Below are 27,275 nucleotides of genomic sequence, written 5' to 3' on the forward strand. Positions count from 1 at the left end.
TGAAGCTTTACCAAGCCTCACTTTTTTATAAACATAAGAAAAACTGACATGTGAATACTGTACAGACCATGTCTAACTAGGGAAAATACTGTATGTCTTTAGTTTAAGATAAGTTACTTTCACCACCCTGACCAATGGCAGAACCGAAGATATTTTTACACTTTTGGTAACATTTTCAAATCCATTGTTTTCTGTGGTACCAGCATACCTGTCAAGTTGTACAGTTTAGACGTAATTTGTACAAGTGAGCACTGATTTTTAAGTGCGTACGGCGTACATTCAAAATCTGTACGTTTCCCGTCCATGACGTTTTTTTTCCTCATTTTGATTGTTTTACAGTTACGGCGACAAGATAAGGCACCGAATTGGTTTGTAGCCGTTTGATCGCGAGAATCTCGCTTTGCTATTAGCATCTGCTTTTTCCAGTCACGTGACTGCACATGCACTTCCGCTGACATTTGTGAATATTTTTGTTTCATTTTACGCACACTATATAAAATGTAAGATTAGTCACCATTTTGTTAGGGCATATGGCATTATTTGTAAGATTGCCAACCACCTTAGGTTGACAGGTATGGGCACCACCTAAGTAGCGCAAGCTAACCTGGAAGGTCTCTCTGGTCCAACATCCACCTTTTCAAACTCCCCTCATACTCAGAGTGAACTAACAACTTATTGCTTATCAATTTAATTTAATAATGCTCATTAACAGTCATTAGCTGGCATTTTTTTTCCATGGCAAATTCACATCTCAATTCCAGTCATTGGTGATTCGTAGCAGGTTACTTTGAGGTTACAAACAATTAGCAATAAAAATGATTAATAATATTATTCTCAAAATCATCAACAAATGTGCGTATTTATTCATTCAGCACTTGGGCACATAGGCACCATCTATTTCTCAATAGAATTGTGTAAGTATACTTTAACTTTATACGTACATCATAAATCATATTTTCTTACACCTTCACACAAAACAGCCATTTTAATACACTCTTACACACTAATGAAATAAGATTTTTGTTTTTTTCCCACACCGGTGACCTCCCGCAAGTAACATATTTATAGCCGTGGCGTTGGGTGTAAGAAAACAACTGCTTTGTGAGGAATTGATTTAAAGGCATCATAAAGTCCGCAGCACTGTGGTTTGAGGCCGGAGGCAAAGACTCCCAGGAGGCTTCTTCTGTCACATTTATTATGATTCAACATACTTAATATTTCACAAGCTCACCGAGCTCCACGGCCGTGACCCGTTGGGTGAACGAGAATGTGCTGCGAAAGTTTGGCAGGGAAGAATGAGAATGATAGTTCCTACACTTTATTTAAATGAGAGACAATAAAAAATATTATTTTAAAGACAGATTTGGGCACAAAATTCGAAATGGACCTTAATAGGTTGTGAAGGTGTACTAATTGAAGCGTGTATCGATCTTATCGATTTCCAGTGGGATTCATTGTTAACTCATCCACTGCCGGACGTGCAAAAACGTGACCTGTCCAGTGCCAGGGTTTTTGTCATTGTCACTCAAATTCCAGGACCCACACAATATTACGTTTTAGGACTACATAAACATTCAATGCAGCGTAAGAAAACTTAGACACTCTTCTTTCATTAGAAAAAAAAGTTAATTCCTAAATTATATGGGTGTGGAGTTATATGAGCTTGAAATGAGGGTGACTGTCCAAAATACAATGCGATATATACATCTTGGTTCATATAGCACTTTAACAGCTAATGCTGGAACAAAGTGCTAACATGGAAAAAAGAGAAATGCTGCCCCTTGTGGAAACATTGCCATAGGTCATGGCCAGCGCTCTATCGGCACCCAAAACAAGAAAAAAACAAAACCCGAACAAATTCGGGAATGCCGCTATATGTCATATTTTCAGTTCCTGAATTAATTTGTCAATGGCAGCGAATGATTTAGCAACAAGATTAAATATCTATTAGACATGCTTAGTAAGAAAATCAAAAACTAACATTCGTGGTTGCTGGTTTAAATCATACAGGCATCTGAAAAATATTCAATTTACCCAAAAATGGGAATACATATTATGTTATAGACAAATTTCTGATGCTGTGTTGGTACATTCGCCTAAAATTTGTGAAAGCAGTTAGTTCAGTTACCTTTTCAGAGAGTCTTAACGTGAGATTTCATGGTTCTCCATACCTATGATTCACTCATGACCTGTGTATGGTATAGTCTTGCTGATGCCCCCCCCCCCCTCTCCCTCAAATCAATTGGGATATAATCCAGCACCTTGTGACCTTTTCCAGAATTCTTCAGCATGGATCATCACCAAAACCTCATCCTTTCACCACATCACCCCCGTCCTCCAAGAGCTCCACTGGCTCCCGGTCAAATATAGAATCAACTTTAAAATTCTTCTTTATACATTCAAAGATATTCATAATCTTGCCCCCCATATGTGACGGGTGTCACAACAGTGACTGTCTTCATCTCCACGATGCTGCCGTATTTATGAAGACGAGACGCGTGGATGTGTCTTTTTATTTCTTTTATTTCTGCAACACAGTATGGCAGAAGGGATGGGTGAAGTCGCATGGGTTTCGTCTTGTGATTAACCTGAATCTCCTCGAGATTGTTCTGAAATGCAAAACATTCTAGATAACAAAACAGAATTAACAACGTGTGATCGTATAGTGGTTATTTACAGAAAAAGAGAATACAACACAAGTTCACTGTTATTTACAAGATGTCCCTGAACGCATCATGGGCGGAGACTCGGCAGAACACGCGGTGCGCTTGTAATGGCTGGCGCACAGTTCAACCAGCCACGGACACTCACGGGCAAATGAAACACGACACAAGAAACTAAATATTGTTCAATAAAAACGAAATGAAACAATTATTACCTGCAACACAGTATGGCAGAAGGGATGGGTGAAGTCGCATGCAAATCCATTGTTTTCTGTGGTACCAGCATACCTGTCAAGTTGTACAGTTTAGACGTAATTTGTACAAGTGAGCACTGATTTTTAAGTGCGTACGGCGTACATTCAAAATCTGTACGTTTCCCGTCCATGACGTTTTTTTTCCTCATTTTGATTGTTTTACAGTTACGGCGACAAGATAAGGCACCGAATTGGTTTGTAGCCGTTTGATCGCGAGAATCTCGCTTTGCTATTAGCATCTGCTTTTTCCAGTCACGTGACTGCACATGCACTTCCGCTGACATTTGTGAATATTTTTGTTTCATTTTACGCACACTATATAAAATGTAAGATTAGTCACCATTTTGTTAGGGCATATGGCATTATTTGTAAGATTGCCAACCACCTTAGTTTGACAGGTATGGGCACCACCTAAGTAGCGCAAGCTAACCTGGAAGGTCTCTCTGGTCCAACATCCACCTTTTCAAACTCCCCTCATACTCAGAGTGAACTAACAACTGATTGCTTATCAATTTAATTTAATAATGCTCATTAACAGTCATTAGCCAGCATTTTTTTTCCATGGCAAATTCACATCTCAATTCCAGTCATTGGTGATTCGTAGCAGGTTACTTTGAGGTTACAAACAATTAGCAATAAAAATGATTAATAATATTATTCTCAAAATCATCTACAAATGTGCCCATTTATTCATTCAGCACTTGGGCACATAGGCACCATCTATTTCTCAATAGAATTGTGTAAGTATACTTTCACTTTATACGTACATCATAAATCATATTTTCTTACACCTTCACACAAAACAGCCATTTTAATACACTCTTACACACTAATGAAATAAGATTATTTTTTTTTCCCCAGACCGGTGACCTCCCGCAAGTAACATATTTATAGCCGTGGCGTTGGGTGTAAGAAAACAACTGCTTTGTGAGGAATTGATTTAAAGGCATCATAAAGTCCGCAGCACTGTGGTTTGAGGCCGGAGGCAAAGACTCCCAGGAGGCTTCTTCTGTCACATTTATTATGATTCAACATACTTAATATTTCACAAGCTCACCGAGCTCCACGGCCGTGACCCGTTGGGTGAACGAGAATGTGCTGCGAAAGTTTTGCAGGGAAGAATGAGAATGATAGTTCCTACACTTTATTTTAATGAGAGACAATAAAAAATATTATTTTAAAGACAGATTTGGGCACAAAGATTCGAAATGGACCTTAATAGGTTGTGAAGGTGTACTAATTGAAGCGTGTATTGATCTTATCGATTTCCAGTGGGATTCATTGTTAACTAATCCACTGCCGGACGTGCAAAAACGTGACCTGTCCAGTGCCAGGGTTTTTGTCATTGTCACTCAAATTCCAGGACCCACACAATATTGCGTTTTAGGACTACATAAACATTCAATGCAGCGTAAGAAAACTTAGACACTCTTCTTTCATTAGAAAAAAAGTTAATTCCTAAATTATATGGGTGTGGAGTTATATGAGCTTGAAATGAGGGTGACTGTCCAAAATACAATGCGATATATACATCTTGGTTCATATAGCACTTTAACAGCTAATGCTGGAACAAAGTGCTAACATGGAAAAAAGAGAAATGCTGCCCCTTGTGGAAACATTGCCATAGGTCATGGCCAGCGCTCTATCGGCACCCAAAACAAGAAAAAAACAAAACCCGAACAAATTTGGGAATGCCGCTATATGTCATATTTTCAGTTCCTGAATTAATTTGTCAATGGCAGCGAATAATTTAGCAACAAGATTAAATATCTATTAGACATGCTTAGTAAGAAAATCAAAAACTAACATTTGTGGTTGCTGGTTTAAATCATACAGGCATCTGAAAAATATTCAATTTACCCAAAAATGGGAATACATATTATGTTATAGACAAATTTCTGATGCTGTGTTGGTACATTCGCCTAAATTTTGTGAAAGCAGTTAGTTCAGTTACCTTTTCAGAGAGTCTTAACGTGAGATTTCATGGTTCTCTATACCTATGATTCACTCATGACATGTGTATGGTATAGTCTTGCTGATGCCCCCCCCCCCCCCCCCCTCAAATCAAATGGGATATAATCCAGCACCTTGTGACCTTTTCCAGAATTCTTCAGCATGGATCATCACCAGAACCTCATCCCTTCACCACATCACCCCCGTCCTCCAAGAGCTCCACTGGCTCCCGGTCAAATATAGAATCAACTTTAAAATTCTTCTTTATACATTCAAAGCTATTCATAATCTTGCCCCCCATACCCATCTGACCTTCTTCAAATTTCTATTTCCTCTCGTTCCTTCAGATCCTCTTCCTCTTCCTCCCTCCATCTCAGTGTGCCCGCCCCCTGCCCGTCTCAGCACGATGGGGGACAGAGCTCTCAGCTGCTCTGCCCCCAAACTCTGGAACTCACTTCCTCCCAACATTCGTAACATCGATTCTCTTCCCACCAATCTCAAATCTCAAAACCCACCTATTTAAAATTGCGTTTTATGTGAGGCTTTCTCTTGTTTCTATTTATAATTGTATTTTATTTATTGTATTGTACTTTATTTATTATAGTACCTATGCTTGTCTGTGACTGTAAAGTGTCCTTGAGAGCTTTGAAAGGCGCTTAAAATATAATGTATTATTATTATAAGCAGAATAGCAAATGGGAGGATAGACATACGGATGGAACTGTGCACCATTACATTGCACTGTATTGTTCTATTGCTGGGAGTGGTCCATGTAACATCCAACTCGGTCTATTGGCAAAGTTGCTACTATTTACTGGTGTGTCCCAGTCCCCTCTTTTACTGCATTATTTAGCAACTTTAACTTTACGGTGCCGCAAAGCAAAACTAGGTGCAAGTCCAAGTTGTTATTGGGCTGTAATCATGCCCACCAGTCCAGACGGGGCGATCCGTCACGCCACAGCTCATTTGATCCGTAATGAAAAGCATGATGTGACCTTGTAACTTTGGACAACGGGAACTCTCTGTAGTGCCCATGCTTGTTTTTTTTCTGGATCAAATAAAATGCCGCTAATGATCACGACAAGAGAAGCGAGCTGAACTAGGGCTCGGTGATTATTAGAGGTATACTGGGAAGAATCATCTTTATTGCCAAGTATGTAGAACACACAAGGAATTTGTCTCTGGTAGAACACACTGTACTAGTATCATCATAAGAAAAATTGAAGGACTATACATTTCTATTTGGGTTACTGTTTAGAGAGTTAATGGCTAGGGAGGATAAAGCTGTTTAAATGTCTGCTGGCTTTGGTAGCGACGGCCTGATGGGAGTAGCAGAAAAGGTGGTGGGCAGGGTGCAGAGGGTCCAGAAGGATTTTCCGCGCCCTTGTTTGGATTCTTGTCAAGTTGATTTTTCTTAAATACATTTTTTTACACCATCTGTTACTTGAAAATATGTCCTTGCTACTTACACTATGAATATTGCTGCAAACAAAGTGGATGTAGTCTACAAAAGTAAGATAATTTAGCAAATGTTCCAACCTTTCTGATTGTTAACTGATAGTAGACAAACTTTAATGACGTTGAACAGTTGAATGACGTTTATCGTTCTCTCTCTCCAGAAATTTATCTGATTCTGTCTGTCTAATTTGTTCGCACATCGAAACACGTGACCACGACAAAACATTCCAAATAGTGTTGAAGAGGATTTTAAGAAAAACATAAATATGAAAGTTCACATAGAAACGTCAAACATGTTGTTTGTTATCATGGCAACCAATGACTCAATATTGGCTGTGCTTGCTACAATAGGGTCTCTTGAAATTCTCTCCAAAAAATCAACTGCATTGCCATCCAAGGACATCTTCAGAAAAATAACACTGGATGCAATTTGAAGGCGCAGCCATGCAGGGAGACAATTCAGAAAAAAACAGCTATAGGAAATCTTGCAATCTATTTTTTTTAGTATTCATAGTATGAAAGTGAGATTCTATTTAGAGTAATGTAATTTCATCTTGTAATGCCCAATTGAGTTCCAGCACAGCCCCCACAAAAACGCATGATAGCTATATTTGTTCATTATTTCGTTGCTGGCAGATCACTACTCTCCATCTGCCTCTGATGGAAATGACTAAAATGTCTTTGTCTTATTTTTTCCACTAACTTTGTACTGCTGCAATGTTATTGTATTTATTTGTTCCGAACCAAACTCCCAAAGCATGGCCATTCAAAGAAAAACAACAGGGAGGTAAATAACAATTAGTCATAGTTGATGCTTGGAATTAACAGCAAGCTGCAATAATAATGCCCAATTAGCCAGACTCCGTCCGGTCTAGGCTAATTCCATTTCTTGTTCTATAGCTCACATTTTTTCTCTAATGGCAGCTGGATTCATCCATAGTATGTTTGGTCTTTATGGGCAGCACTTCCAAAATTCTGTTCTATCCAAACTCCCTACCAGCCAGAAGAAACTATTTCACGCTTCTCCCAATGCTCTGGCGTGACCATGAATAATATGTAACAGTGATACCTCAGCTCACGAACTTAATTGGTTCCCAGAAAGTGTGTGTAAGGTGAAACGTTTGTCTGCCAAACATTTATTTCCCATAAGAAACCCTTAAAATGAGAATAATCCGTTCGCAGGTCCCCATAAAACATAATTTTCTACTAAATAAGTCCAAACCACGTCCATACTTAAAGAAAGGGTGTGACGAAAACTAGTCCGCCATCCACTGTGGCGCCGTTTGGTTTGGTTTGTCCATCGTAAACTAGTTCGTCAGCCGAGACTATATGCTCGCAAATTTAATGTTCGTGAGGCGAAAAGTTCGTGAGTTTAAGCGTTCGTATGCGGAGGTATCACTGTATTACATATTATAAGTGCATCTCTGCATAACATTGTACCCAATTCAAGAAAAACCAAAAAAGGAATTCATCGATGTGCTGACTAGGTTTACTGACATTGTTCGTACTCCTTGAGTATGCTCTGACAATATGAGTGCCGCTGCTACTTATCGTAGTGGTGCAGATTTGGGCAAGCAGAGTGAAGGTGGAGGCAAGGGTTGGGTCTTTCCCAGTGTTAAATCAAGCTTAGGTGTCTGAGATTTTGCATTGAACAAACACGGGGTCAACTCCTGAGGGGTTTCTTCCGGCTGCATAGATTGCTTGCTAGCATCAGCGGCGTGAGTTTATAAAAGACAGATCTTCCTCATGATTCTCCACCAGTTAATTTTAGAGCATTCGCTCAGTGGGGAAAGGCCATTTCAAATGCAATCTGCTCATTTGATACGTGGTCCAGACAATACCTGAATGACAAGTAGTACAGCGAGGGTGTATGTTGGAGTGAGTCTTTCACACCTCAAAAAACACGATTAAGGCAATAATGAGAAAATATTAATGAGGTGTGCAGTGGAATCTGACTTGATTTGTCTAATTAGAGTGGGCCTCCCAGTTGTAGAGTCCTGGACGTGAAGTTTGTTCTGTCATGGCAAAGTGAGAAAAAAAAATGCCATGCATGTAGGTCATGTTCTCATCGCTTCCTTAATCAGTGGCTATATATAATCCGCTTTCTTCTCTGAGACTTTTAAGATGGACTCCCTCTGTGTGTTTGCCTCCATGTCTCTATTAGACTAAGTGGACCGGGCCCAGGGGCCAGCGTAAAAAAAAAGAGAGACGTTTATTGGACCTCACAGAAGGAAAACGAGAAAGGCAGAGCGACACTCATTGTCCTTAAATGTAGCTTCCCTTAGGCCCTTAACTGGGGGCTTGGGGGAAGCCTTTGGCGTTTCGGATATTGCCGAACAAATATGGAAGTAAACATCCAGGAGCTCAACGGGGATTTTGTACTGGTAAAATGGAAATTGAATCTTTCAACACCTAATCAGCTTTTTATTGCCTTTTCTTCCCTTAAAATATTAGAAGCATGGCTGTGCTTGGAAATTACAGAAAGAGAAGTTTAACTGCATTACTGCACCATTTTTTATAAAATGGATTTATTGAGTTTTCAGTAACATTTCCAAACATCTACTAGAACAAGGAAAATATTTCATTGAAATACATCAAAAGGAGTCTTCAGTAATCACTATTATTTTTCCTGCGAGAGCATTTACAATATGTTTCCTTCTTCTCAGAGGTTGTGTAGCTATTCACTGGCATGAATAATTGGGTGCTTCGAGCTTGGTTGAAACCCAAGGTCAAAAAGAGTGCTGCTTGTTGGAAATTGGAAATATTCCTGCCTTTATTGGGCCAAGATTCTCTTGCGGGGAATTTGCCAGGATGCTTCTTTCTAATAATAGCAATACTGTATAATGTAACACAGCGCTGGTGGTATTTCATTCCACACAAAAAAACATTCAAAATAATGTCATTATTGTAAAACTGTAACACTTCGGTGGCTGAAATGACTAGCATAATTGCAGAGATCGACGAGAAGGTTTCTTCAGCCCTCATCTGTACTTATGACGGCTGAAGAAACCTTCTCATCGATGGACCACTCCTGTACGACTGAGAGCTTATACAGACGAATTGCAGAGATCCTACATGTGATCGCTTAGTAGATCTCTGGTTGCTCCTGGCATCTGTCTGGCATCTGTCTCGTGAAATGCCTGAAGGATCAAGGCCAGAGGAGGCATCATTGCGGAACTTAAGTCAAGGTAATTTTGGTCTATCCTGAAGGTGATAAAATAAATAAATAAATAAATACGACAAAACAGAACAGATGGTACAGTCTTGGTTGAGGATTTGGCTTGTAGTTGGGATAGCAGAAAGATTGACAGTTGTTGTTCAGCATACACCTCATGTGACATATTTGGTGAGAATCCAACGGTCTTGAGTTTGCTTGTAGGAACAGGACATTCAAGACGGATACCTGGCGGTACTCCATTGCGAATGTTCAGATCTATCCTTCATGAGAGTGAAAAAAAGTCCATCTTTGTGTCCCGATGTGATGGAGGTTTTGGCTGTTGGCTTGATAACATGAATCTCCAGATCTCCTGTTCAGGCTCAGGTCATTGGATATCTTGAACACTGCTGCTGTTAAATAGAGGCACTTCATTTGAGTGCATGGTCCAAAGAAGCTATCTTGAGTTTGGATCAGTCGATTGAGGGTTTGAGTCACTTTGTGATTGAGGTTTTGGCAATTGGTTAGATAAGAAGCAGGTCAACAAGCCCTTGTTTGAATAATATATGCGAGTGACCTTTGATTACCCTGAAAGTTCAAAAGTCAAGTACATGTGTGGCCCGATGAATGCAGTGCATGAGTTCTGACCAGAAGCTGAATGGTTGGACTACTTTTGATGTTGATTTTTTTGGCCTTGTTGGTTATCGACCTGGAAACAGAAAGGTAACAAGAGGCTCCACTGAGAAACTTGAGTCAGGGAAATTCGTGTTTGTCTTTCACAACAGTGAAAAAAGTCATGTCCTTGAGTCCTTCCCTGATTTATATGTTACAGGTTGGCTTAGTAACAGGATGTCCAAGACCTTTCATGAATGAGAGAGATATTCGATTCTGTAAGTACACTGGAGACTGGATACTGCTGTCAAGTACATCTGCCATATTTTGCGTGACTAATTTAATCTATACATTTTTTTGGTCTGTTCTTTTTCTCATCTTGCCATTCAGCTAACTGAATGATAGCCAAAGCCTTGCCATTTTCTGTACCGACGAGCGTCATAGTGAAAATGAAATCCTTACATTGCCTTAGAAGATTCAAAATCTCGTCATGATTGAGGTTTTACCTGAACAAGTTTTTGTTTAAACCAACTGAGCTCAGGCTCTAATCAGCAAAGGAAGTAAAAATGAAGAAACCTTTTGATAAAGACAGGTGCAAGAGGCATAATAGAATGAAGGCAAAAAAGGATGTGAGGCCTGCAAGGAAGTAAGAGGCTTTATCGCCTGCTGGCAAAATTTCCTATCAGGGGAGGTTGGCGTCAGGACACAAAGAAGAACCTTGAATGGCATCACGTGCACTGTTTTCCCGGATTATTTTTAGTGGCGTGGCCCTTATCTCACAACACAGGCGACAAAGGGTTTGACTCGATACAAGGTATACTGTAAAAAAAACAACTGATAACTCTCAATGCAGTGTGATGGAAAATACAGACAGTCATCATAGAGTTAGTGGAATCAGATAAATAAACAACAGACAACAATAAATTAAATGTTTTTCTCCTTGTTGTTTTCCCTTGGCTTGTCATTTACATGTTTTGAAGTTCATACTTGTGGTTTCCAAATCTTTTAATAATTGATGACTGTCACTGTTCCTCTGATGTGCAGTCAAGTGTCCGTAATGCGACACATAAATTTGAACAAATACAATACATTTCCAAAAACCAACTGAGGAATAAGCACAGAGATAATCTCATATTTAGTGCTCCACTTTTTAGTGGCCTGATTTAAGATTTTTTCTCACAGCACAAAGGGAGAGAGCAGCTTGCAAGACTGTTTGTGTTGATTTCAAATTCCGAGCGGTAAGACTTGGCAATGCACGCCCGCACATGGCAGATTTTCATCGCATATCAAGAGAAATGTGTTTGTTCTAAGTCAGCACAGAGAGCACATTTCGAGGTTGTCCAGCTTGTAATATTTAAAAGCACATTAATTGACATCCAGACTTTTTAATAGGCATTTACGGAAACACTGATTGTACAATAAACAAAATGGATCCATACTGCTGTTTCATTTATCTGACAGAGGTTTTTATTTTACGCTGTGCAGTTTGGGGAAGGAAGAGAAAACTAAAGCCATTAAAGTCAGGTCATTTCAGGACATGTTCATGGTTAGCACCCAACCACATCTTTCATCCAAGAATTTACTGATTTGATGAAAACAAAGGCGGTATTGATGATTATTGAGTGTCGAGGATGTCTGCCTCACAGTTTCTGAAGGACAGGATTTGAATTTGACCTTCTTGTGAGAATTTTGCATAATATCCCTTTGGCTCAGTGGGCTTTCCCAGGGGAAACCTGATTCCTGCCATATTTTCAAATGGCATCTTAAGTTCATGGAATACTGAATCTCAATGCAAATCTCTTTCAACATTTGATTCTTTTCATTTGAGACAGCCATATGGTAATTTCTCCATTTTGAGACTAATAATAACTAAGGTTATGTTATTCTATAGACTGTGGAACCTCTACTTAAGAATGACTGTTCATATGAAATTTTCAAGTTATGAAATTCTTCAATGTTACGAAATAATTTTTAAGATATGAAAGGTAAAAATGCAGGATGAGCTGCTAATCACAGCTCAATGTTTCCTGATTGCAAATAGCTGCCCTGTCTGCCATTGGCTGTTACCTAGCATCTTCCTGGCATCCCATTGCCAACGAGGAACCGACCGTATGTGTCTGCATATGTAGATAGATAAATACCGTAGAGAGATTCGCTCCCAAGGCCATGAGCTATTTCAATAGTGTTCACCATACTATGCTGATGTTTGCCTTGGACATTTTCACATTTTCCAAAGATTGTAAAAAGTCTACAAAAGGCAATGTCCTCTGAAAAAAACGGCAGGCAAAAACCACTTCTGAGAGAGAACATGAACTAAAGAAGTCAATGAACGATAAGGACACAGTTAAAACTTTAATGACCATCATTTTTATTCTTTACTCTTTTTTTGGCATTATATACACCTCTCGTTTATTGCACAATAATCAAATAGTAACATGTATTTGTTACATAGTTGATACATTTATTCATTTATTTTTGCTTTAGGAAATGTATGTCTGAATTTAGTGGGGGCTTGGAACGGATTTTGGCCCTTACATAGAAAATGCAAAAAAAAGTGTGACTTAATGTCCCTGTACCAGTACGCTAAGTCGACCATTGCTACGTGTGGCTAAGGGTGTTTCTGTGTTGTCTAAGCAACGGTCTCAGGCAATAGAAAAACTTCTGTTGATTTCGATTAACAAAAAGCAGCTAACAGGGATATCATCACGAGGCAACTCCATCAATGACCATCACAAAGGTAAATACAACGACTTTATTATACAGTAGTTTATTTCTTTCATTACAATACAATAGCACATTTATTATACGTAAAATAAGGTATATTTTGTGTAGTTTTAAAGCTTATTTAGTAGAAAATTATGTTTTATGGGGAGCTGGGAACGGATTATTCTCATTTTTAATGGTTTCTTATGGAAAATAAATGGTTGGCAGATGAACTTTTACACTTCATTACTGTAATACAGTAATGAAGTGTACATCACTGTAATATGTAAGGGTACCACTGTAACTGTGTCGGAGGAGCCAATGGCTAAATATGTTTTAAAACGTTTGCAAGACGCCAGATAGAATGCCAATATAGTGGTTAGAGGTAAGCCACTTTTTCATGAGGGAATCATTATATTTTAAAAAACAGGTGGGCTGAAGATTGGCCACTTATTTAATTGGCAGACATGCAATCCATTTCATTTGTCTTCTCACTCATTTTTTAAAAGCCTTCAAAGTGGAATCCACTTCATCGACTATCTAATCTATTTGGGGAGTTTCAAATGTCTGGAGTGTGAAGACAAGGAACAGATTCTCACCGGAGGGACATAAAATCCCCCCTTTAGGTAAGACTTGCAACCACAAATGAATTCCAATTGCTTCTTCGTTCCAGCACCAAGATGTTTACAACAGCGCATGTCGGGGGGAAAAAAAGTGTGATTTATGTCTCGCGCTCAGCCATTTGTTTTCTTCTGCTCGATGCCCACCATTTAGGAATGCGCAAACTCAAGCAGAGCAAAACACAATCACAAGCGAAGTGAAAAGGAGACCATAAAAGTTCTGTAGTTTACAGTTGTTGTATTAGCCAGATTCATGAAAACGGCAACCGTCCTCGACAGCTGTTCATTTTGACTTTTCTCACGCCGAGGCCAGCAGATTGCTCCTCTAATGAGCAACAAATTGATAATGTGTCATGTCGGTAATATCGGGTGCCAACAATGAAATAATACATCAGCTTGTCACAGCGTCACGTTGCTGTGTTTGGCTGTGGACCAACTGGCGTGTGATGGACTTTTAAACACAATGTGTTGGAAATTCAAGATACATGCACATTTATTGCTTCATAACAACAAAATAAACTAGTCCATTTGGAAATATTATCAATGCACTGGAAACAAATGTGCAATCGAAAATACTATCACCATCACAAAATTATTGACGAGGTCCAAGTGATATGTATTCTACATTTTTTTTGGAGACCCCAAAGATCGATAAAGTGTGCGGGCTACTCTTGTGTTGTGCTCGTGTGTTTGTGGTACAGTAATTCCCACACACCTAATCGTATGTGTCTGTGTGTGTTTAAATAATCCCCCTTTATTTGCTGAAAATGCCATTAATTGACATTAATTAGGCTCCTTTCTAAAACACTCACGATACACGATGACACAAAAGCCAACCTGTCTAAACAGAAGTTGCTCTCAAGGAAATATTGTCTGATTTATACATCGCAACTGAGAGACAATCTTTGTCAATTGGGAAGTGTTAAAGGACAACCGACACCACTTTTTTGTTTCCTAACTGACATCAGAAAAACGTTTTATAGCATCTAAAATACCCAAAACACGCAGTATATTTTTAGAACACATAATTTTTTTTGAACAACAGAAATGCAAAACACCAATAAAAATGGCTTAAAGTGTCTAAAAACTACTTCAATTTGAAACCGGAAGTGGCCAGTTTCAGAAGGTCCCGCACCCTTGTTCGTGATGTCACGCCAAGACGTCTTGCCTTGCTCGAGAATCAAAACAATGGCTTCAGATTCGGAAAAGATGCTTTCTTGTTACTCATCCAGTTCAACACAAAGTTTTCAGATCAAACAAAGTACCGCAAAATGCATTGACGTGATGAAAGGACTGCTACATTGTGTCCTTTCTCGGCCAGGGGCGTTCCTTCCGTGACGTGACGTGAGGACTCGTCACCAACTCAAAAACAAGACTTCCGGAATATTCAGTGCGAGTCTTAAAACGTAAAATATAGCTATATGCGATGCAATCTTTGTAAAATACGCTCAGTAGAAGTCATTTGAAGCCATTTTACAAATTATGGGCACAACTTGCCCGGAGGCGTCGCTTGTCCTTTAAGTTTAGCCTGTGATGTTAGTGGAAAGCTTGTGTGAATTCATATGTGAATGTCCATTAGATATGTTTTTTCCCTCCTAAATCAACCTGTAAGGCATCGGTTGCAAAGTAAAGTTAACATTGACAAAAACTATACAGACACTCCCCTACTTACGAACATTCAAAATACGAACAACGGTACATACGAACATTTTTGTAGTAACATATGTAGTATTCTCACCAGTTGTAAATGTATATCTTACATTGTATATGTTACATTGTATAGCATACATTGTATTATGTTTTTTTTATTTTTCAGTACAAACCAATACAGGTTACTTATACAAGCTTTAAACATACTTATCTGGTTCATCTGTGTAAGCTCTCAGTCGTACAGGAGTGGTCCATCGATGAGAAGGTTTCTTCAGCCGTCATCTGTACAAAAGTGAAGGTTTCGGACGTTTCGCCTCCTATCCAAGAGGCTTCGTCAGCGAACTAAAGTCTGACTGGTCGTATCGGCCCCATTTATATATCCCTAATGTCCAGACCTGGTGGCGCCGGACACAGCTATGATAGGTCCCTACTCTCAGGTTGGGGGGGGGGCGCGGGACCCCCCCCCCCCTGTGGCCCCACTGATTGTTCCTACATTCCTGACTAACGATTGGCCTATTACACCCACTCCCCCGGTATCACCTCATCAGCATAACGACCCTCATCAGCATTGCGAAAGTTGCCTAACCTGTTTTGCCTGAGCAGGCTATTGTATGAACGATCCAAATTGAACCTCACACCACCAGACCGGTTTAATGAAGGATTTTGTTGTTTTATAAGAATCGCCTCTTTCACCCCCCTTTCAAACCATCTATGTTCTTTCGCTAAGATTTTAACCTCATTGTCGTCAAATGAGTGGTTGCTAGCTTTTAGGTGCAAATGTACTGCCGATTGAGGCCCACTAGTATTATCCCTGCGATGTTGATAAAGTCTTTTTTTGAGAATTTGTTGAGTCTCCCCAATGTACTGCTCTTTACAATTTTCATTCTTACAATGTATGGAATAAACTACATTACTTTGTTTTTCATTTGGTAGCCTATCTTTTGGATGCACTAATTTTTGCCTTAACGTGTTTATCGGTTTGAAATAAGTAGGAATTTTATGTTGCCAAAGGACTCTTTGTAATTTTTCAGAAACTCCTGCAATGTACGGTACTGCTACTCCTCTCCTTTTAGAATCTTGAGAATTATTGGTTTCGTTCGCTATTCTTTCTTTCTGACATTTGTTGAATGACCACTGAGGGTACCCACAGTTAGTGAGTGCTCTCCTGATATGTTTTGACTCCTTTTCTCTACCTTCAGTGCTAGTTGGTATTAGTTTAGCCCTATGCTGGAGGGTTCTGATAACTCCTAGTTTATGTTGTAAAGGGTGGTTAGAGTCAAAAAGTAAGTATTGGTCAGTGTGCGTAGCCTTCCTAAAGACTTCTGTTTTTAGCGCTCTGTCCTCTTTTATAATTACTTTACAATCCAAGAAGGCTAGTTGGTTCTCTTGAATGTCCTCACGAGTAAATTTAATGTTGAAGTCTACAGAGTTGAGATGATCTGTGAAGGATTGAATTTCTTGTTTCTTAATTATGACAAAAGTATCGTCCACATATCTAAACCAGTGTCTAGGTTTTGTCCCTGGGAAGGATGTGAGGGCCTGTTTCTCCATCTCTTCCATGTAAAGATTAGCCACTATGGGTGAAACTGGTGAGCCCATAGCACAACCATGGATTTGTTTATAAAATTTTTCCCGAAATTGAAAATACGTAGTATTAAGGCAGATTTCTAATAATTGGCAGATGTGATCCGGTTTCAGTTTGGTTCTTTCATGCAGAGAAACATCCGCCAGCAGCCTCGTCCTCACCACTGAGACTGCTGCTGGGGTTGGGACAGATGTAAAGAGAGAAGTCACATCGTATGATGCCAAAGTTTCCTCAGGTTCCAATATGAGGTCTTTGATCCTCTCTACAAACCCTGTGGTGTTCTCTACGTGGTATTCTGTGTTACCAACCAACGGAGCTAAAATAGTTTTTAAATATTTGGCAACATTGTATGTAGAGGAGTCAATGCTACAAACAATGGGTCGGAGGGGGAACCCTTCTTTATGTATTTTTGGCAGGCCATAGATACATGGCGTGGCCTCTCCCGGGTATAATCTAAAATACATCTGTTTATCTATATGTTTTCCTTTCTCTAGCTTTTGGAGACAGTCAATCATTTCTTTCTTGTATCTATAACTTCCTCCGTCCAACATAACATTAGAAGAGAGAAAGGCGTTAACTACTCTACAAAAAGACAAAAATATTACTATTTTGCCAGCAGACAAGGGCAGATGCACAGTGCTGCTCAACACATTGGATTATGAAGACAAAATAAATAGGTTAATCAGTGATTCTAACACGTATGAGCAACTAAAAAGGGACCCTTCCAATAGATACAATTATTAGAAATCTGCCTTAATACTACGTATTTTCAATTTCGGGAAAAATTTTATAAACAAATCCATGGTTGTGCTATGGGCTCACCAGTTTCACCCATAGTGGCTAATCTTTACATGGAAGAGATGGAGAAACAGGCCCTCACATCCTTCCCAGGGACAAAACCTAGACACTGGTTTAGATATGTGGACGATACTTTTGTCATAATTAAGAAACAAGAAATTCAATCCTTCACAGATCATCTCAACTCTGTAGACTTCAACATTAAATTTACTCGTGAGGACATTCAAGAGAACCAACTAGCCTTCTTGGATTGTAAAGTAATTATAAAAGAGGACAGAGCGCTAAAAACAGAAGTCTTTAGGAAGGCTACGCACACTGACCAATACTTACTTTTTGACTCTAACCACCCTTTACAACATAAACTAGGAGTTATCAGAACCCTCCAGCATAGGGCTAAACTAATACCAACTAGCACTGAAGGTAGAGAAAAGGAGTCAAAACATATCAGGAGAGCACTCACTAACTGTGGGTACCCTCAGTGGTCATTCAACAAATGTCAGAAAGAAAGAATAGCGAACGAAACCAATAATTCTCAAGATTCTAAAAGGAGAGGAGTAGCAGTACCGTACATTGCAGGAGTTTCTGAAAAATTACAAAGAGTCCTTTGGCAACATAAAATTCCTACTTATTTCAAACCGATAAACACGTTAAGGCAAAAATTAGTGCATCCAAAAGATAGGCTACCAAATGAAAAACAAAGTAATGTAGTTTATTCCATACATTGTAAGAATGAAAATTGTAAAGAGCAGTACATTGGGGAGACTCAACAAATTCTCAAAAAAAGACTTTATCAACATCGCAGGGATAATACTAGTGGGCCTCAATCGGCAGTACATTTGCACCTAAAAGCTAGCAACCACTCATTTGACGACAATGAGGTTAAAATCTTAGCGAAAGAACATAGATGGTTTGAAAGGGGGGTGAAAGAGGCGATTCTTATAAAACAACAAAATCCTTCATTAAACCGGTCTGGTGGTGTGAGGTTCAATTTGGATCGTTCATACAATAGCCTGCTCAGGCAACAGGTTAGGCAACTTTCGCAATGCTGATGAGGGTCGTTATGCTGATGAGGTGATACCGGGGGGAGTGGGGTAATAGGCCAATCGTTAGTCAGGAATGTAGGAACAATCAGTGGGGCCACAGGGGGGGGGGGGGGGTCCCGCGCCCCCCCCCCCCAACCTGAGAGTAGGGACCTATCATAGCTGTGTCCGGCGCCACCAGGTCTGGACATTAGGGATATATAAATGGGGCCGATACGACCAGTCAGACTTTAGTTCGCTGACGAAGCCTCTTGGATAGGAGGCGAAACGTCCGAAACCTTCACTTTTGTACAGATGACGGCTGAAGAAACCTTCTTATCTGGTTCATGTCACAAGGAGGGTACAGAAAGTGCAGAAAAATGAATGAATGTCTGTGTCTTTGTGTTGTCATATTATTTGTATTTATTTTATTTTTTTTTAACTTTATGTTACTTCCGGGTTGAGTGAACGCTGGCGCGTGTGGCTGCTGCTGCTCCCACGCATAAAAAATATCCTGTGACTGTAAAGTGTCCTTGAGAGTTTTTAAAGGCGCTTATAAATGAAATGTATTATTATTATTATTATTATATAAGCCTTACATTTCATACAAAATATAGCACTGAAGCAATTTCCGAACAAATTCACCTTACGAATGACCGTTCGGAATGTATCTCGTTCGTACATTGGGGAGCGTCTGTATACATAAAACAATGATAACTCACATGACAACCGACATAAACCATAAAGGCAAGAAATCACATTCCTCTTTAATGACCAATCAATATTTACTTATTTTTGGATCCTGATCCCAATTTTATTCCACTGCGCTATTGTGTGCCTCCTACATTGCTAACGACTGCAATATCCCACAAGGATTGTGCGGGGTGCTGGAGCCAAGGTGGTCCGCTAAATACCACCAAACTGTAAAACAGTTTATATGCCAAGTGCACATGCATCTGGCTAACAAAATAAAGGCCCGAATGGTTAGCGAATACACTCAGGCTTTTCATTTTTTTTTGTCAGTGCATACTTTACTTCCATTAAATCTGCAATCCAAATGACTGTTTGGCTAATACAGTAGTTATTGGAGATTGGAACGATTTCCCTTGAGCTTGGCATCTCAGGAGAGCGAACCATGCAATGGACGTTCATCTGGAATTTGATTTTCTATTAACTTTTCCCCCTTAGAAGAGTTTATATAGTGTCAAGGTTACAGGAAGTAGTTACATGAATTGTTCACTTCATTTCAATATTTTAATTATCCTGCGATTGGTCCAGTGCCCGGTTCAAATCGTTTGGGAGAAAGTCCATTATACTGACGACCCTAATGAGAAAAAAAAAGACAGGAAATGGATAATAAATACGACTTGTAATATGAGTGAACTTCATGTACTCACTTGGAACACGACAACTCTTAGAATACAAATAACTAAAGAGCTATAAATGTTCAAGTTTGTCAGGGAAATGGCTCAACGAGATCATGAGCTCCATTACCGGACTCTGATTAAAAGGGTTTGATTGGTTTTGTTGTCCTTTATCTGAAATTTATGATCCTTAATATGTCCATCTGTCCTCCGCTAAAATTCTCCTGTGGCCACTTTACAAAGGAAATATCCTCTGCTGTGTTTGTCCTAGTTAATCAGGCACAGTGTCAGTATCTGCGCAATAGGGAATAAGTGGAAAGGAAACAGGAAATGGATATTTATGAATTGTAATATGACCAGAGTTAAACCATGGGTGTCAAATATCTTTTTTTTTTTAAATCGGTGGTGCAAGCAAATTGTGAAGATCATTTTACAGATGTGGATGTCTTTAAATTTCTGATTCGAGCCAATGTTTATGTATAGACTGTATTGCCATTAACAAATAGCTCTTTAAGACTTTGTAAAATTTCCTCAGGCAACCTTGACTCAGCCCAAAAAAAGCTAAAAAAAAGTTGTCATTACCTGTCTGCAAGAGCTCTTTAAAAGCTCAAATCTAATTTACAATGTTGTCAATGTATCTCAAACATATTTTTCATTCATCGTCTGTCATGCTTTACTCCACTAAGGGCTATGGGACAACTGGTTGGTTTTCCATCTATCCATCTATACATCCATCCCTCCATCCATCCAGCTAACTAGCTAGCTAGCTAGCTATTATCGATGTAGCAAGCTATCTAGTTTTCTAGCTAGCTATCTATCTAGCGAACTATCTACTGAGCTATCTATAATATCTAGCTAGCTAGATATTTATATATTTAGTTATTTATACTTACAGTAAAGTCTCGTTATATCGATATTCAAGGGAATCCGAAAAAATATCGATATAACCGGGACTATCGATATATCCGACCTGTTTGCATGTAATTTTCTCCGTGCGTGCATAGTAATAGCATCGATATAACCGGGACTATCGATATATCCGATATCGATATAACGAGACTTTACTGTATTTATATTTATTTTTATATCTTTGTATTTATTTTGCGACCCTTCTGTTCATTATTCTTTAATCATTCTGTCACGATTCTATTTGTTTTCATGATTTTTGTTGTCTGAGAAACGTCCGGACCACAGATTGGCCTATTTATCAGTCGGCCAAAATTGGTGGAAATGTGACTACCGTATTTATTTTGCAAATCAATTTATTCATGTGCGCCTCTACATTTGCAACATGCGCCTCATCCATGTAGCAATACTGTATAATAGGTGAGCAATCTTTATTCATATTTAACAATCATGTTAAAATTATACTAAAATCCAAAACATAAATACATTTTTGTTATTAACATACTGGAATGGATTACGGTAAGGCTTTAGGCGCCACTTTGCTGAATATTTTTGTAGTTCAATAATGCATGTGAGCTGTTGACTGAATGACAATAGTGCTTGCTATTCTATTCATTGTGCTCTTATACTGACCACTAGACAATAGTTTATAGTCCTTGTATGTACCAAACAAACCCTGAAGTGTTGTTTACAGGCCATCTTTTCCACACCGCTTTATCATGTCCCACATTCACGAGTGCCGAGTGTCAGCATTGAGCCATGTAAACAGAGAAAGTTGTTTTGTGAAAGGATGGAGTGTTTGTCGCTAATGGCTCAGCCTTTGTTAAGAGGGCTACTCGAACGCAGGAGCTGTTTTCATGGCATTCACATGAAATTAGCAAGCCCCTGATTCATTTATTTATTCATTTTGGTCATCCCACTCTTATCATCAGTCCCCATTTTACTCTCCAAGCCTCATCACTTCACAAACCTGGTGTGCAAAGCAGGTGGACAAAGCACCCTTGGTTCAGGAACAAAAAAAAATACATTTAAGCCTTCATTAAACACAGAATGGCATTTATCCGAAAACATTCTTTTGTTGTAGGAGTAGAATAGTAAAACGTACAATGAAGACCAAAAGATCTTGCAAAATAGACACATCAGGGCCAGAACAGAAGATCCAGCATGAAACCAGATTCAGAGCCTAACAAAGTAGCTAATGTCACACCTCTGCGTCAGACAACTGCTTTGTTATATATGATTAAAATTAATTCTGTGATTGATTAAAAAAATCTCCTGCAATGTGCTGATATGCACAGAACAATTTGGCCTTCAACCTCAACCATCTTGGGTTCAGATATCCATTCAAATCAATAGTGTTGTTGCTTTGACATTGATTCGTTGTGCCTGATTATTTTGCTGAAACAGAGCAAGTATTGATTAGATTTTTTGAACTCGGCCAACTTGATTATCTTGGGTTAGCTACCCTTGAAATCAGTCCATTCCTTTGACATTGTCCCATTATGCACAAAACAAGAACTGTTAGACTTCAGATACATTGGCTATTTACAAGAAGCAAGGATATTAAAAATCAAACAACAACAACTTTAAATCAATAATTAATTTGCATTTGCATCTCATGAAATTAAAATGCAAAGTGCACCATATCCACTATGAAATGACCGATCATCTCAGGAGGGTATTTAAGGTGAACAATCTGCAGCGATTGTAGCGGGAAGATAAGAATCTAATTGTACCATCTGGAAATAGGCCTCAGGGGATGTTTATGTCTCTGCAAAAAAAAAAAAAAAAAAATCAATGGACTTGTACTTTTTTTTATCTCAACTTAGCACTCAAGAAGAAAATGAAGATCCACCCGTCGACGTTTGTCGTTACGAAGATGCATGCAGCATGGTTAAGTGCATCTGGAGCATAAGTAGAAAAAGAAGCATAAGTAGGAAAAAACTAGAGCGATTGGGGAAGGGCATTAGACTAACGACCTTGATCGACAATGAGGAAAAAAACAAAAGACAAATTCATTATTGTTCTTCAGGGATGGGACAATCGCCTTCTCGGGTGGAAACAGCTCAGAACGTTCAATGAAATATCTAATGTAAAAGAGTTCATGGTAACCGAGTGTGAATTCTTGTCCTATGGGATGCACTAAGGGTCAAACAATTTCAGATAATTTGTAATCAATGCTAATGTCATAGTGCAGTTGACTTGGAGGAAATAGATTGCAGACTTTGAAAGTTGAAAATTGCCTTCAGGTATTCATTTTAATTTGATTAACCCTTTTACAACCTGATCACATGGTAAACTGTCCGCTGTAGTTACCACTATCCATGAAAGCGTTAATCATGATTCAGGCCAATTATTTATTTATGCAATAATGAATTAGTGCTTGAGTCAGAACATGCCAAAGGTTTCTAAGGAAAAAGGACTTTTTAGAATGCAATGTAAGATCAAAATCTTACAGCTGTGTAGGCTCTCAGCGGCACAGGAATGGTCCATCGGTGAAAAGGTTGCTTCTGCCGTCATCTATACTTATTTGAAGGCGTCAAATGTTTCGCTCTTCGTCAGCGAACTAAAGTTGTGCGAGTAACTCTGGCATGTATGTATCCCTAATGGACAGAGGTGGCGGTGTATCAGAGCAGAGGTCTGGCACCACCACCTCTGTCCATTAGGGATATATATACATAGGTCCATAGTCACCAGCACAACTTAAGTTTTCTGTGGCAGCTCTTCGGATGAGTAGAGAAACGTCCAACACCTTCAAAGAAGTACAGATGACGGCGAAAGAAACCTTTTCATCAATTAAAATCTTACATTTCAAATAATTCCAGAATTCCCTGAATCGCCGTTCTCTATTCCAATTACAAACCAATTGATCCCCAGCCTGTGAAACTCCTCGAACCCTCGTCTGCCTAACCCAGGCATGGGCAAACTACGGCCCGCGGGCCACATACGGCCCGTTAGGCTTTTCAATCCGGCCCGCCGATCTTGCCCAAATTATAGTACAAACAGTGACTAAAACTCACGACTAAAAGCTAGCGAACAACAGGGCAGATAACTGAAAAGTTGCCTGCCCCATTTTTCCCAACTTGAAGCCAAATGAGACCAATCCCATTAAGAAACATTGACACAAAGTATAAAGTTTTTTTTTTTTAATCAAGGATGCACCAACTTCAAATGCTACCTTGCTTAATTTACATCAAATGCGCATGGCTGCAAATTTTGCTACAGTAGTCGATTGTCATCGTGGTGCACAATGCAACGTTTGCATTGATTCCTACGACCCATTAAGCCCCTTTCATAAGTCTCACGTACACTTTACAGTCACGGTTTAATGTAAATTTACGTTTTGTAGCGTCACATATGTTGTTAGCTTCTTTTGAATCTTTCTTCTAGTTTGAGGTTCTGTGCATCTATTTTGGAAAATGACATGCAATTGCACGACTTTGTAACACTTGCGAAAGTCCGGAAGAAAGAAGCAGGCTTCTGATTGGCTGCTGAGCCGAGTATGCAAATTTCAACTGCAGGTCGTCTATGTTTGTGTGCTCGGCGACGGTACACGTGTATTGTTTGCGCGTGACGGCGAGAGCGTCAGTGAGGAGTTTGTTGAGCGCGCGGTCAGGACAAACCATCTATGATCTTGCGGAATTTAACACAAGTAGGTATTATTGAGCTTGAATATTTCGTTGTGTAATAATATGTTTTGAATGTTGAAAGTGATTCCATTTTTCAATAAATGTTGATTTCTTTGCCCCTTCGATGGAAACTTAAAAACAGACGCAATCTTGATAAATCACAGTGCATATGTTATTTTAATCTATTTCCATTTCCTCCTCCAAGTATCTGCGAAATAGTCTGTAAATGCCATATCTTGCATATTCCTTGAGACAAATTTATTAACTGATCAGGGATATTTTTCACATTTGAAAGACAGTTAATAAATTGGGTTGTAGTGTTTTTACTGTGCTATGAGGTTTGTACACACTACATTTAAAGGACAACCGGCACCATTTTTTGTTTTTGTTTCCCACTGACATCAGAAAAACGTTCATAGCATCTAAAATACCCAAATCAGGCAGGCTGATATTTAGTTAAATGAAAAACACCAATAAAAATGACTTCAAAATGAATCCGGAAATGGTCAGTTTCAGAAGGTCCCACCCCCTTGTTCGTGACGTCACGCCAAGACGTCTTGCCTTGCTCGAGAATCAAAACAATGGCTTCAGATTCGGAGAAGATGTTTTCTTGTTCTTGTTCTTCTGAAGAGGAAAGCATAAATGTTTGCAATTGATTCTAGGAGTCCTCCCGTATCAATTCGAGCCGTCAATGACAGCAATGTAGCACCCAGAAAAAGCAGAAGATTGCGCCCAAGCTCCGTTGGAAATGGGCTGATTTGTCAGCTGGGAATTTGTGTCAGCGAATATCAAATAGTTGTCTTGGTGCAACACACAACGATTCACCATGGCGTTATTTATGTGTTTTCCTTCTAATTTCGCCATCAACACGAAGTTTTCAGACCAAACAAAGTACCCAAAATGCATTGTGTGTCGCTTTCTCGGTCAGGGGCGGTCCAAACGTGACGTCACATGGGGATCGTCATCAACTCGAAAACAAGACTTCATATATTCAGCGCAAGTCTTAAAACGTAAACTAAAGTTATATGCTGTGGAATCTTTGTAAAATACGCTCAGTCGAAGTCATTTGAAGTGATTTTATAAATTATGGACATAACTTGTTCGGAGTATTTCCGGCCCAAACACTCCCTCCAAATGCTCCTGGCCCGGCCCTTCTGTCAAATTTTAGAACCCAATGCGGCCCGCGAGTCAAAAAGTTTGCCCACCCCTGGCCTAACCTTTACCTAAAAATAATTGTGTCTGTGACACCACAGGTGTCCAACATTTTAACAGCTGCATGCCACAGACTGCACAAACCCACCCAAAACAGTCATCATGAAACATAAAACCCGGAGCGTCAGTGGCAATGTCGTAAGAGCTGTCGCCAAAAGAGCCCATCTGCTCACATTGCTTTTATCCATTCATATGCTCTCATGGCTCCATACTGAGGCTGGGCCAGATGATTCCATAGAATTCCGTCATCAGCGCTCTTCCAGAGACCTCTGGAAGACCAAATGTTCAGTGTGGCCAAGTAATATAGTTAGCACCTCAACTATTCATCTTTTTACGTAACAATTTTACAATTAAATCTTCTTCTTTTCCTTTTGGCTTTTCCCTTCCCACAGCAAATCAGTGTCCTCCATCTTTAGAGGCTTGATCCGCATGTTTGTTTTGGCCAAGCCTTCCTGACACAACCCTCTGTATTTATCCGGGCTTGGGACCGGCACAAGAAGACATATGTCCCTTTGAGGCAACAGGACAAGCAACTCGCTCAGTTGCTTAAATTAACTAACTACCAAAAATCCTGTAAAATTATGTGAAAAACGAATTACTCATGTAAAAAATACACTAGTGAGAGAAGTAAATCGGACGATGTCATGAAGAAACAAAAACGCTTCCCGGTAGGGATATGAGGTCAAAGTACAATAGGATCACCAATTTTTAGCATAGTTCCATTCTTAAGACATGCTAATTTTTGGAAGTCGAAAAACAGCCACAATGGGTTTAAGAAGTCTTCAATTTGACTTCCATAAAGTTGGATTTACGTCAGCCCAGCACAAGGTCTACGTAGTACAAAAAAAAAAAAAAAAAAAAAAAAAAAAAAAAAAAAACACCCACACTCTTTTGAACTATAGGAAAGGGCGAAGCAGAGGTAAGAAAGCAGATTAAACGTGAACACAAGAAGAATCCAGAGTGACTTCCACCACTTCGGCACATTGTGTCCTTACATTGATTTTTGCTTCTTGTGCTCTGCAAAAGAATAATTTATTCAACTTGGGTCCTCTGTAGCCACTTGAGACTTTTTTTTTCTTTCCGTGGAACAACAAACCGGCGGAGAACAAGGAGCGCTGAAGTAGCTCAAAGTAATTTGTGGACTCTGGAATGATTGCAGTAAACAAATGGGGATGATGCCCAAGGACAGTAAAACAAAGGTGATGTGTAAATTGCAGGCGGCCGTTCAAAAAGCTGAATAGCAAAGGTGACCGTGTACATTCAGTGAAGAAACAAGTGTCATGTTTTTTTATTGAATAATGATAGCGAATAGACAGAATAGAAGTTATTATATTTAAACGTTTCATGCCGCCGAACACAAGGCCTACAATGGAAGCACAGAAAAATCTGGGGTAAATCTGAGGTGAACAGACACAGCCTGTTAAACTGTCATCTTCATGTAGGAGATCTGGCCTTGGACTAATTTAGGACTTTGTAAACTCCTTCACAGGAAGAGGTCATTAGCCAGGTTACAAATCTATCAATTCATGGAAATGTCTACATTCTGTTGTTTTATAGTTGTTGGTGCTTGGGACATCCAGGGGCGTGGTTTTCAAATCAAGAAGGCGGTGTTTTACTATTGTATCACTTAAATTTGCATATGGCTGCGTCCACTGCCGGCAGTAAAAAACAATCTTCCTTTGTTTGAGCCTTTTC

At 39.3% G+C, this 27,275-nt stretch overlaps 1 protein-coding gene across 1 annotated transcript in view; it reads left to right on the plus strand.

Moving 5' to 3' along the window:
* Positions 1–27,275, plus strand: part of LOC148890508 (A-type voltage-gated potassium channel KCND3-like) — a 54,651-nt gene that overhangs the window by 1,488 nt on the left and 25,888 nt on the right.

The sequence above is a fragment of the Hippocampus bargibanti genome, linkage group LG12, assembly GCF_051943395.1.
Source record: "Hippocampus bargibanti isolate YZ-2025 linkage group LG12, ASM5194339v1, whole genome shotgun sequence".
Lineage (NCBI taxonomy): Eukaryota > Metazoa > Chordata > Actinopteri > Syngnathiformes > Syngnathidae > Hippocampus > Hippocampus bargibanti.